Below are 12,725 nucleotides of genomic sequence, written 5' to 3'. Positions count from 1 at the left end.
AATCAGGATTTCTTTAATTATTTGCTAATTAGGATTTCTTATTATCATTTTCTTGTTTTTATTAAGATTAGGACTTTCTTAATTTTTCTGCTAATTTTTTTTCTTGTCTTTATTTCTGTAAATTACCCATAGGGATTTGTGAAACCCCTACACTATGTATTGTACCTTTTACATGATTGTCAAGCTGTTTTAGGGCCAAGACTGATTTCAATCGAGTGATCAATTGTTGAATTAAAATAGGAGAGTTCCCTGTAAAAATAATATCATCAAAGTAGACCAATATACTGTGCAGTAACAATGACTGCTATAATTATTAATAGTGTTTCTAATATTGTCACTTGCAGTTTATTCAGCATATTTGTGGAAGCATAAGAACAACATTATTTTCTCCAATGCTGTTTTTCACGACCAGAAATTAATGGAAGATGCAGTGTTTATTTTATGGAATGGAACTTTAAATGGAGGGGAAACTTATTTGATAATGAAGCTACAATGGCTGCTGAATTCCTAGAGGAAACAGTAGGGCTAGCAGTACAGCAACAAGGAGCAGACTGATGGGTTTGGAAGCAAGACTCAAGTGGAATCTATTCGACCAGAACTGCATATAAGTTTCTGCTGGGGGAAATAAGGGGGGAATCAGAGGATCGGAGTTTCTCGCTTCTGTGGAGACTTAAAATACCACCTAAGGCAAAGGTATTTACATGGAGGCTCATCAAAGACCGTTTACCAACAAAGATGAATTTAAGAGGAAGACAAGTGGAGATAGCTGATCCATTGTGCCCGTTCTGTAACAATTTGGATGAAGATGTAACGCACCTTTTCTTCAACTGCAGCAAGGTACTTCCCTTGTGGTGGGAGACAGTCTCATAGGTCAAATCAATGGGTGCTTTCCCAAAAGAACCGAAAGACCACTTCAGTCTTCATAGCAGATCGAATGCTACACAAAAAAGGCTTTTTGTATCACTAGAGGGTAGATTTTTATTGGGGCTTTAGCAGATGTATTAGCCATAATATGGTTCCTAATTAAACTGTATTAGTTTTTTCTAAGGAACCATATCTATGGGATCCTATCTATGTACAAAGTACCTCTGGTACTTCATCACTATTTACATAATGAAATATTTATATATTTTTGCAAAAAAAAAAACCATGTAGATGATAGCAACACACTAACAGCAGTACCAGATATCACACAGATAACAGCAGCAGACAATAATTCCAACCAAGAGGAAATCATGACTACAAATAGCAGAGGCAATAACAGACCAAAACGCAACACACACAAGCCCAAGTACCTCAGTGACTTCGTATAAGGACCAGGGGAGCTGGAAGCCCGATAGCAGATTCTAGAATTCCTTCTACTTCGCGCTTAAAGCTTTTTCCAAATTTTACTTGATACCTGTGTGGTTATGCAATTTCAAAATTCTGTTATAACAACTTAGCAAAATATCTTGTGTGAATGGCTATAAAAAGGGGTAATCATGAAATAAAAAGATATAACAATTATTCCCTGCACAAGAGAGGAATGAACAAAAAGATATGACAATTATTCCCTCCACCTTTTCTTTTATTCCAGTTAGCTATCAACTGGTCCGACCTTAGCTTTTCTTTTATTCCAGTTAGCTATCAACAGACTAATAGGAATGAACAAAATACTAAACATTTATTTAATTAAATCTAATAAAAAATTTACTTCAATCACATTATTTAACAAAATACTTGCAAGGCAGGGGTGTCTTCTAAGAGCTGGAGTGTTTGGCAGCCTATTATAAGGAATTTTGAAGCCAAGCTTGCAAAATGGAAGCAAAAAAGTCTATCTATGGGGGGCAGAATCACTCTCATTAATTCAGTTTTATCAACAAAGTGTACCATAATTCTATTTAATGGATATCCATGTAGGGAGTGTTTGTAGCCTATAGGGTGTCTATATAGGGTATGTCTATACAGGATATGAAGCATAAGGTGGACCTTGTGTGTATTCAAGAAACAAAAAAGGAGTCTTTTGATAAGCTCATCTACCAATCTATGTGGGGAGATTCCTATGTGTCTTGGGATTTTGTTCCTTCAATTCAAGCATCTGGTGGATTGCTGTGCTTGGGGAATAAGTGTGCGATTTTCAAGTGGAGAGATTTGGGGATGATTTGGGGTCCTAAGCCCTTTAAGGTGTTTGACTGGTGGCTGCAGCAGAAAGGTTATCAAAAAATGGTAAGGGAGGCCTGGAGTAATGATCAGCAAGGAGGTTGGGGGGGTATTGTCCTTAAAAATAAGTTGAAAAACTTGAAAGCTGCTATAAAACAGTGGAGTAAGGGAGAGGGGAATTTTGATGTCAACAAGACATTCAGCATTCAACAGAAATTAAATGAGGTGGAAGATCTAGCCTCTAATCGAGTTTTGTCTGACCAAGAGCTCAAGGTCAGAAATTCCCTTCAGCAGGAATTATGGAATGTTTCAAATGCAGCGGAATCTCTTTTGAGACAAAAATCTAGGGCAACATGGTTGAAGGAAGGGGACTACAACTCTGGTTATTTCCACAGAATAATAAATTACAGGAGAGCTTTCAATGCTATTCCAGGCATCTTTATTGATAGTGTGTGGGTCCAGCAACCCAATACAGTGAAGAATGTAGCTGCTAAATTTTTTCATACCAGATTTACTGAATAGGACTACTCTAGACCTTATTTGGATGGGGTTCCTTTTAATTCTATTTGTCATGGGCAAAGGAAGCATATGATTGTCCCTTTCTCTGAACACATGTTACTTTATCTTTGCTTCAATATTTAGAAAACATATATATTCTAGTATATGTCATTGTGAACAGCACAAGGCAGATTCGATTGTACTGTGGAAGAGGCAATTCTGACAGGAAGCTTACTTGTTACCTCTTTTGTTCATGCTTCATGATTTCCAAAAGTTAAATTGTAAAAAATGCTAAGTTTTATTTGAGCTGAGGGACTTAAAATGAACATTTTTTGAATTTGAGGGACTAAAAACATAATTAAGCCTATAGTTAAAATATCATAGCACCACTATTCTATTGTTTAAAACAGTCCTATTTAGCAATACAATATATAATTTTCTTTTCCTTTTACTAGGTTTGATCATCATCCCTATTATACACAAATATCTGCAGGAGCCTGTGTACTTTTTTTTATCAGCAAAGATAATATTTTATAAATATGGAAAGGAGTACCAGAGGTACTATAATACAACAGTATGAGTACCATAGGAATGGTTCCAAAATCAGACAGAACTAGTCTGAGAGGGAACCATTATATGGGTACTAGTAAATATACATGTATTAGTCAAAAAGTTCTATCCTCTACTGATGCAAAAGCCCTGTCTAATGCTACTTGACCATTGATTAAAAGGGAAGCACTATAATGGGCATTAATGCTTACCTCGAGAAAATGGCTGAGGCTTCTAATCTGATTTCTTTGGAGACGACTGTTCACCTCGACCAAATGCTGAGGCTTCCGATAAGAGAACTTATTGTGGAAAACGTTGCAGGTACAACTTTAGACAAGATTGCTCCCAATCCTGAAATATGAAGTATAAACCCTTCAAAATTCTAATTCCAACCGAGCAACTGAAACTCAAAGGTGGAAATATATCTTGGCCCCTTTATATAGAGATTCATCAAAGATCATATAAAGTATAAACACACTCATACAAATTGTGTTTCGCTACGACTTACAACATTAGTGTCTTTTATTTCCTTTATTTCATCCTAACTCCATTGACATTTAGATAACATAGGAATCTTTTGATATTTCAAGGAAAACCTTTTGACTCATATAAAGTCTTGGAAGAGGCTATGTTCTTAGTTTGGTCTTGGCTCAAAACTAAAGAGAAAGGTTTCGACATTAGTTTTAACCACTGGTCTTCCAACATATCAGAATCCTTTGGTTAAACTATGTGGGGTTGCCTTTTCTACTGGGTTAGCTTGGGATTTCTTTTGGAGGGCAGCACCAGAGGTGCTTGTGTTTCTTTTAATTCAGTAACACTTGTACTGCTTTGACTATCTTAATAATATAATATATTTTATGCCTTCCAAATAAAAAAAAAAGGAAATAGCTAATAGGACAAAGGGAAAAGTCATCTGAGCACATCATATATAATACTACTGATTTCTGTTGTGCAAAAAAAAAAACCATACAAGAACAAAAAATGCTATTCAAGAAATTGAGGCAGCTACCACATTTTTAGAACATACAACAAAGATTCATATTCATCCATATTCAGTACATTGCTGGAAACAGAGAGCAAAACCTAATGGATACACAACAAGGAGCGCATACCTTTTGATGCAAGGAGAAGCAACTGAGGAAAATAGTGACCAGAACCTAATGGATACACAGCTTTCCAAGCAACACTACCTGCATTGGAAACCCTAGCTAGTAGTAGTAACTATTTAAGAAACTAACTAACAATCTATAAGAAGAAAGACCACAAACACCACGTACGCGGAAGCACAAACTTACAATGAAGACATGAAGCTTACCTCGAACACAACAACGACAATGCTGGTGAGATTGTACCTCAGGTGAAATGTAACTCAGCAGACCACAAACACCACGTACTACCAGTCAAATGTACCTCAGGTGACCACCAATTCGCCAATCCTTGCACCAGAAACCAAAAAAGGTCCTTAGCTTAACCAAGGGTTCCAGAAATAAACCTAGCACGAAAGGGAGAACAACAACCTTCGATAGAACAACACAGGTAGACGAAGCGTACCTGTCACGGTCTTCAGTGCAATGGAGAACAACAGCCTTCGATGTTTACAGTGCAATGGAGAAGAGAGCGCGAAAGGGTTCACAGAGAAGAAGAAAGCGAGAGAGGGTAAACGGAGAATGAAGGGAGCGCGAGCGAAATAGGTCGAGTCAAATACAATTTAAAATGTAAGTTTAACATCGGTTTTCAATAAAACACCGATGTTAACAAATTGATGTCAACGTTAACATCGGTTTTCTTCAAAAAACTGATGTTAACTGATTATATGTTAACATCGGTTTTCTGAAAACCGATGTTAACGAATCGCCTATAACATCGGTTTTCATAAAAATGATCTTAAGAAATACACATTATTTATAATTATGCCACCGCGTTTACGTTAACATCGGTTTTTGACAAAACCGATGTTAATTCGCCGATGTTAAATCAGCTTTTTCTAGTAGTGCTAATACACGACATGATCCTTAGAAAAGTCAAGGATACAGAATTTTGTCAGTATATTGACGGGCGTGATCAATCTGTATCAAGTAAGATTGTTCGACGCCTGACAATTGCAACCGATGATTTTAGTGGAAGTATAGGAAGCTCACCCATTCGGTCAATTTTTATTAGCACAGGAAAAGATGAAGAAGTATCTGAACACTTAGTAAACAAAATCCCTACCAATTACATGCTATTGAAGGTACTAGATTTTGAAGGTTCTGGTTTACGTTATGTTCCTGAAAATTTGGGGAATTTATGCCACTTGAAGTAGAAAGTCTACCAGGGATAGAAAGTCTACCAAACCAAAATCCATTGGCAAGCTCGAGAATTTAGAGACCTTGGATATAAGAGACACAAGTGTGTCTAAGATGCCAGAGGAGACTCGTAAGCTTACTAAGCTCCAGTGATTATAGATGATGATGGAGTGGTCATTGGAGAGGTTGGAAAGCTAAAGCAGTTAAGGGAACTGTTGGTGCTAGATTTTAGGGGAAAACACGAAAAGACTTTGTGTTCCTTAATAAATGAGAAGCCACTCTTGGAGAAACTAGTTATTGAAACAGCTGATGTGAGTGAAGTAATTGACTGGTACATTACGTCACCTATGTCTACACTTAGAAGCTTGTCCTATTTGGGAAGTTAAAAAGGTTGCCAAATTGGATTTCACAGTTCCCAAATCTTGTGCAACTGTATTTTTACTACTCCAGGTTGACTAATGATGCATTGAAATTATTGGAAGAAGAAGAAGATTTTATTTCATTTGCCACACCAAAATACAAGAGTATGATCCCCTATTTATACTAGAATAGAGTGACTATTCACATAATTGCTTATTCAAGAATACTGAATGCTCACATAATTGCTTATTCAAGACTTTGTAACTTATAACTTTACAACTTTCATCTTCCACAATTTAAGGCTCATAAAACTTGTTATTATTATTTTTCTAATTAATATCTAACATCCTCCCTTAATTGGAAAAATTCTTTTGCACACCAAGTCTTGCTCGAAATCTTCGAAAATCTTCAAATTTGAGAGGCTTGGTGAAAATATCCGCAACTTGATCTTAAGTTTTCACATGAGTCAATTCTACTTCTTTCTTGGTAATGCACTCTCTAATGAAATGATACCTTGTATCTATATGCTTACTTCGTTCATGGAACACCGGATTCTTGGCAAGCTCTTGTGCAGATCTATTATCAACATAGATCTTTGTGCTTTCCTTTTGCAACAACTGAAGTTCCTCCAACAATCTTCTTAGCCAAATGGCATGACATGTGCAAGAAGTTACAGCTACATACTCGGCTTCACAAGTAAAAAGTGTCACAATGCCTTGCTTCTTAGAACTCCATGTAAAAACACAATCACCCATAAAAAATGCAAATCCAGTAGTACTTTTTCTATCATCAACATCTCCGGCAAAATCACTATCACAAAATCCCACAAGCTTATAGTTATTGGAGGGAGAATAAAACAATCCAAAATCAATTGTACCCTTCAAGTAACGAAGAATTCTTTTTGCGGCCTTTAGATGAGGAGAGGTAGGAGCCTCCGTAAAGTGACACACAACTCCCATCGCATATAGAATATCGAGCCTTGTATTGGTTAGATACCTTAAACTCCCCATAAGAATCTTGAAGACCGTGGAGTCTACCTTCTCTCCTTCATCAAACTTTGATAACTTCAAGCCACCTTCCATAGGTGTGTTCACGGGATTGCAATCAAGCATATTAAATTTCTTCAACACTTCTTTTGTGTAGCTTTCTTGTGAGACAAAGATACCATTCTCCGTTTGCTTCACTTCCACTCCCAAGTAATATGACATGAGTCCCATATCTGTCATATCAAATTCACGAGACATGGACTCCTTGAAGTCTTCAAACAAATTTGGGTTATTGCCGGTAAAGATAAGGTCATCCACATAAAGACAAATAAATAAGGCATCACCATTATTAAAAGCTTTAACATAAAGAGCATACTCATTTTGACAATGAACAAACCCATTGTCTTGGAAGTACTTGTCAATGCGAGTATTCCATGCCCTCGGTGCTTGCTTTAGACCATACAACGCCTTGTTCAATTTCAAGACTTTTCCTTCTTGACCTTCGATGAAAAAACCCATTGGTTGTTCAACATAGACATCTTCTTCAAGATAGCCATTTAGAAATGCCGATTTTACATCAAGCTGAAAAATTCTCCACTTCATTTGAGCTGCCAAGGAAATAAGAAGACGAATGGTCTCCATGCGGGCAACCGGTGCAAACACTTCATCATAATCAACTCCATATTGTTGCTTGTAGCCTTTAGCTACAAGTCTTGCTTTGTGTCTCTCAACCTCTCCTTTTGCATTCTTCTTGATTTTGAACACCCATTTGACTCCAATTGCTTCATGACCTTTAGGAAGGCTTGATAACTCCCAAGTGTTGTTCTTCTCAATGGCTTTGATTTCTTCTTCCATGGCTTGTCTCCACCTTTTGTCTTTCATTGCTTCATCAAAGTTTATGGGTTCACTGTCAACAAAAAGACAAAACAAATCATTTATAACTTCAGTTTCATCATATAATTCTTGAATATTTCTCATTCTTCTTGGTCTTTCACTTGAACTCCCTTCGGAAGATGATGAGGCTTCATTGGTTGAAGGAGTTGGTGAAAGAGCTGGAGTTGAATCATTTGGAGTCAAGGCTTCTTCATCTATTTCTTCAAAGTACGGGAAAAAATCATAAGTGTCTTCTTTCTCCTCCCAATTCCATGTGCCTTCTTCATAGAACTCGACATCTCGGCTCACAATTGTCTTTCCATTGTTTGGATTGTACAATTTGTAGCCTTTTGAACTTGCATCATAGCCAATGAACACATGATTCTCACTCCGATCATCAAGCTTGAATCTTCCTTGGTCGAGTACATGAGCATATGCAATGCTCCCAAATACTCTCAAGTGATCAACTCTTGGCTTCACTCCACTCCATGTTTCTTGTGGTGTTTGATCTTTGACATTCTTTGTTGGGGAGCGATTGGACAAATAAACGGCACATGCAACAGCTTCGGCCCAAAATTCCTTTAGCATATTTTTAGCCTTCAACATACATCTAGTCATATTAAGAATAGTTCTATTTTTTCTCTCCGCTACCCCGTTTTGTTGTGGAGATCTAGGAACCGTTAGAGGGCGACGAATCCCATATTTTTCACAAAATTCATTAAATTCTTTTGATGTGAATTCGCCACCTCTATCGGATCTTAGAGCTTTGATTACATAACCACTCTCCTTTTCCACAAGAGCTTTAAAATTTTTAAAAGCTACAAATGCCTCAGATTTTTGCTTTAGAAAATAAACCCAAGTCTTTCTACTATAATCATCAATAAAAAGCAAGAAATATTTATTGTTACCACATGAAGGAGGATTGATTGGGCCACACACATCAGTGTAAACAAGTTGGAGAGGCTCCTTTGCTCTTGAATTAACTTCTTTTGGAAAACTCCTTCTTGCATGCTTTCCAAGGAGACATGCTTCACACAATTGATTAGGATGGTTGATGTGAGGCATCCTTTTCACCATCTTCTCCTCTCCTAAGGATTTTAGTGCTCCAAAATTCAAGTGCCCAAATCTCATATGCCAACACCATGATTCATCTTTTATGCTAGCCTTCAAACATTTTGCTTCATTGGTTTTAATGTTCAAAGTGAACATTCTATTTCTTGACATAAACACCTTGGCAATCAAATTAGAATTTTGATCTCAAAGCCATAAACAACAATCTTTCATATGAATTTCATACCCCTTTTCAACAAGTTGTCCCAAACTCAAAATATTGCTTTTTAGTTTAGGAACATAATAAACATCCGTGATTAATTTGTGAGCACCATCTTGTAAAGAAACTAAAATGGTACCTTTTCCTTGGATTTGCACCTTGGAAGAATCTCCAAAAGAAACATTTCCTTTCACCTTCTCATCAACTTCCACAAATTTCTCTTTGCATCCACACATGTGATTGCTTGCTCCATTGTCAAGATACCATAAGCATTTGTCTTCCTTCTCACCATTATTAAGTGATAGTAGTAGTGTTGGCTCTTCAACTTCTTTATCATCAACAAGATTGACCTTCTCTTCAACATTTGTTCTACACTCCCAAGAGTAATGGCCATATTTATGACAATTAAAACGTTCAACATTAGATTTATCATACCTCCTTTCATATGCTTTTTCATAATTGTTTCTACCTCTTCCTCTTCCACGACTTCTAGTGGATTGATGGCTCCTCCATTCATTATTGTCAAAATTATCACGATCTCCTCTTCCTCCTCTCCCTTGGCCATGACCACGTCCACGACCACGTCCTCTTCCATGTCCACGTGCTCTTTGACTACTTTCTCCTCCATTTTCTTTCAAAGAAGCTTTGGCTTTGAGGACTTGCTCCAATGGCTCATCATGTCTTCTATTGAACCTTTCTTCATAGGCTTGAAGAGAACCCATCAATTGGTCTACGGTCATTGAGTCTAAATCCTTAGACTCTTCAATAGCACAAACCACAGAATCAAATTTAGCGATTAAGGAGCGAAGGATCTTTTCCACCACACGAACATCTTCATTATTTTCTCCATAACGCTTCATTTGGTTCACAATAGCCAACACCTTGTTGCCAAAATCTGAGATAGATTCGGATTCCTTCATATGCAATGATTCAAACTCTCTACGTAGAGTTTGTAGGCGCACCTTTTTTACCTTATCAACACCTTCAAGGGAGGTTTTCAAAATCTCCCATGCTTCTTTGGATGTGGTTACATTTGACACCAACTCGAACATAGCTTCATCCAAACCTTGATGAATGAAAGTAAGTGCTTGTTGATCCTTCTTCTTCGACTTCAACAAAGTCTCCTTCTCATTTGGTGACAAAATAGCCTCATTTTGAGGTTGGGTATAACCTTTCTCTACAATCTCCCATGCATCTGAAGAACCTAACAAGAAGATTTTATTTCATTTGCCACACAAAATACAAGAGTATGATCCCCTATTTATACTAGAATAGAGTGACTACTCACATAATTGCTTATTCAAGAATACTGAATGCTCACATAATTGCTTATTCAAGACTTTGTAACTTATAACTTTACAACTTTCATCTTTCACAATTTAAGGCTCATAAAACTTGTTATTATTTTTTTCTAATTAATATCTAACAGAAATCACTAAAAAATATGCCAAGGTTGTTGTTCCTCGTTTTAAGTGACAATGCTTATGAAGGTGAAACTTTGAATTTTCTAAGTGGAGGGTTTCAGAAACTAAAGACACTGCAACTCATATTATTGGATCAATTGAAGTGCATCCTTATCGACAGAGGAGTACTGTGTTCTTTGGAAGTATTTTCTTTACGAGACCTTTCCCAACTCAAAACAGTACCCTCTGGAATTCAACACTTGGAGAAGCTTAAAGATCTCTATATCAACGACATACCAACTGAATTGGTGCACCGAATTGCTCCCGATGGAGGAGAAGACCATTGGATCATCCAATATGTGCCTCATGTACGTATTTGGAGCAGGGATGCTGAAGAACCTTCGCATATATTCGGCAGAAGTCATCACTAAGATGCGTCCAAATTTGAAAATAGAAGGTGCGTCTTTTTCACATCTATAACTTTGTAGAATGACATTCGTGGCTTTTTTCTTTTCTTCAATAAAAATGCACCCATTATCTAATTCCTAAAATAATTACTTTTGCCTCATTTTCGCTTTTAGTATTTGCTTGATTTTTCTTTCTCTACGACATCTCACGTACAAGTTAGGGATAGAATTGTCTAACAAGTATATGCCTACACCAACCAAAGTTAACGTTTCTTCATTATAAGATTCTCACCATTATAATCCTTTCTATTATTGTGCTCAGAATTGGTAGATGTTGACCTCAACTGGATTGAGTTTTTTTATTTCCATGTTGATAAATACTTGATCAATTTCATTGTATCATTTTAAGAAGAAATTAACTTGGTGTTTTTATAGGGTTGTAAGCATATATTCCGTGTAAATATTGTGGGTTTTTAAAGTTCCATTACGATTGAAGCCCAATAATGTCGATTTTTTTCATAAATTAGATTGTGTTAAATGTTCCTAATTTTTATGCTTTGAAGTTTGACCCACTTTGTACAACCATGAATTTTAGGAAAATACTGAGGGAAGATTGTAAGAGTGTTCCAATTCCAATGTTTCCGATGTTCCAATCTTGTGGTTTTTTGAGTGTTAATTATTACGCCCATTTTAGCGTTATTAACACCAACACAATACGAAGAAGCTGAAAATAGTGTTCCTACAAAGGCAGACAATTTTTGACAACCAGAAAACTCAAGATTCCCTCAAGTTCTTTCTTTTGCGGCCCGTGAAATGGTGGATGAGTGGATTTGAGCCATCAAAGTGCAAGATTCATCAAATTAATTTTTTAAGCTTCCTTCTTCTCTTTCTCTTGTTTCCCTTTTTTCTAAAATGTGTACCTCAATTTTTGTTAACTTGATGTAATTTGAATTCTTATCTATAATTTAAGTTCATTTCTTTTAAATTGATTGTTTGTCTATGTTTTAATTTAATGCCTTTATAAATTGGCATTTGGTCACTTATAGTGCGTTATCGTATATTCCTATCGACAACTGTGAAATTGAAATAAGGATTAAGTTTAAGATATAATGCAACAAGGTTGTATATTTTATAGGAATAAATATCAACAATTACGATAATTTAGATATTCTTGAACCTAATGATTGCCCTAATTGAGAAATTCTAAAGATTTAGAATTTTCAATTGCAGAAAAGAGTTTTTGAGTTAAGATATATTCACCTTCAATTACAATAGTAAATAATAAATTCAGTTTCCGATTATGCTTCTAGAACTTGAATTGGAGTGAAAATTTGGGTTGTACATGTTAAGCTTGGGGTGAACTCGTCCTGTAACAAGACATGTTTGATTTTGGCTTAGCACTCTAATCCTCTTAGCATAGTGCTTCAGCAATTTTGGTACCCAAACTTTTATGTTCAGATTTGATCCCATATTTTCAAAAAAATTTAATGGTTCAATATATATTATTAAACTCAATTTATATATCACTTATTTGGAGTAAGATAAATTTTTCAAGGCTTAATTTTATCTTTTTGTCTCATTCATAATTTATTTGAAAATTTTAGTGAATTTTAGAATATTCAATTTACTTGCCTAGTTTTTTTTTTATTCACTCTTTTTTTCCCTTTTATTCCTTGATGTTTGAAAACTTCAAAACTCTTTTTGATCAGAAACATATTTTAACTCATAAAACAACACAACAATGTTTTCTAAAATGGGATTGTTACAAGTTATTGATAAATCACTTTCTGAGTGATATTTTGTACAAACTTTTGTGTTATTTTGTATGCATTTTCTAGGTAGAATTCACATTTGAACACTAGTTTTATATTCCAGAAGTATAACCACTCAATTGAGTGAAAGAGTAGGAAATTGTACATATTTATGAAGATTTAAGAATTTTACGTAACTTGATT

General features: G+C 35.8%; 1 pseudogene; it reads left to right on the top strand.

Annotated features, from left to right (window-relative positions):
• LOC106796858 (disease resistance protein RPM1-like) overlaps positions 1–10,858 on the top strand; it is a 20,133-nt pseudogene extending 9,275 nt beyond the window's left edge.
• The last annotated feature ends 1,867 nt before the right edge of the window (positions 10,859–12,725 follow it).

Source organism: Glycine max, chromosome 18 (assembly GCF_000004515.6).
Source record: "Glycine max cultivar Williams 82 chromosome 18, Glycine_max_v4.0, whole genome shotgun sequence".
NCBI lineage: Eukaryota > Viridiplantae > Streptophyta > Magnoliopsida > Fabales > Fabaceae > Glycine > Glycine max.
The sequence above is the reverse complement of the archived record's forward strand: the minus strand, read 5'-3'. Positions and strand labels throughout refer to the sequence as shown.